Genomic DNA, 1,794 nt, shown 5'->3' with positions numbered 1-1,794 from the left:
TGAGTTATGGTGAGAAAAAGAGAATCAGCTTTCCCTGGAGCGGTAAAGTGTGTGTGTGTGTGTGTGTGTGTCGGCCGCGTCAATGTAGCAATTTATATACATTTATTTACAGGGAAAACACTGGTAGGAATAATCCCAGCACAATGTACACAATTCCGTGTAAAGCTTCTGTGCACGTAGTGTGTCTTTATATGAATGTTATTTGAATATTATTGCAGCGATATAATTACATTGTTTGCGATTTGAATTTTATAATAACACTTTAAAGGAACAGTCTGGATTTTTAAATATATATTTCAAGTGTGATGCATGAAATGGTTAAAGCATCGATATATTTGAGGTTCTAGATTTTCTTTCTATGTGCGACTAAATGTGTTCAGTTATTTTAATTTATGCCTCAGCATTTGAACACATTAGTTAAAACTCCATATTCTTCCCCAGTGCATTTCACGCAGACTGTACCATAAACAAAACAAAGAAAACAAAAAAGGAAGGTGACGGGTTGAATTTTATTAATTCAATTTCTTTATAGTTTAGGAAATTATTCAAAGTTTTATTAGCACTGCTGCTAAAATACACGGCGGTGCAGCCTAACGTTAGCCACCAAGTCTGGGTAATATTTGCTAAGACATTACTACAAGTTAATTCAGTAACCGTATATAATATATGAGTCATTTTTACACCACAAAAAACAAGTTAAGTTAAGAAAGTAAAAGTAGCAGACGTTGACATGTCCCCTGTCCTCTGGTCCACAGAGGACAGCGAGGCTTCATCAGCTCCGTTCATGTCTCTGCCGGTGGGCCACCCAGGAGGACGCCCTCGGTTTTCTCTGGGAATGCATTTCCGAGGAGGAGCAGCTCTGGCCTGTGTGTCATCACCCACACTTAGCCTGCAGCACCGCAGCCCTGTGTCCGCCGCAGCAGCTGAGAAGACTCAGGGCCTCAGGAGTCCCAGAGCGGTCCTGCTGCCTGGTTCTGGACGGTGTCGTCCAAACGACCGGGGTCGACAACGGTGGGACATAAAACAGCCACCGTCTGTCAGTTACTGGTGAAGGTGGAGCCAAAGACCGAACCAACTGGGTTTCTTAATATAACAAAAAATGTACGTTATCATAATAATAATAATAATAATAATAATAATAATAATAATATTGTGAATATTATATGCAGCTGCATGTATTTTTTATTTTCAAACTGAAAAATATTCCACACTACACTAGTGACTTTTTAAATTGTGCACAAATCACAAGACATTTTTGAAGCACATCTTATTATTTTCACTGACTAATTATTATTAGGATGATGATTATTATTATATGGCCTGGTTCGTCAGGAAGAGTATCCGGTGTAAAATCTAAGCCAACGTTACTTCTGGTGAACTACTGCTGCAGCTGTGTGAAAGGACTAGCCAAAAATAATGTCTTTCTATTATTTATAATTGTTATTATAATTATTGTTAATATTTAAGTTCCAGCTGTCCTATTTACTTCATTCAAATCTTTATCTCATTAAGGCCTCACTGTAGTTGGACGTATTCGTCCATGACTCATTATTAGACTGCTGCTACGGTCCAGCTGCTGCTGCTGCTGTGCTGCTGTTGATATTATTGTTATTATTATTATTATTAATAATACAATTTTAATGGTAATTCTTTTGTTAAAATATATTATACAACGCATGCATTTAATACATACACGCAGCATTGCATCATCATATTAATGAATGAATGCCATTTCCTGAACACTATAGCTATAATTATACACATTTATATAAGGCTACTCTACATACCCCCATA

Source organism: Cynoglossus semilaevis, chromosome 4 (assembly GCF_000523025.1).
Source record: "Cynoglossus semilaevis isolate Cse_v1.0 chromosome 4, Cse_v1.0, whole genome shotgun sequence".
In the NCBI taxonomy this organism is placed as follows: Eukaryota; Metazoa; Chordata; class Actinopteri; order Pleuronectiformes; family Cynoglossidae; genus Cynoglossus; species Cynoglossus semilaevis.
Note: the sequence above shows the minus strand (reverse complement) of the source record.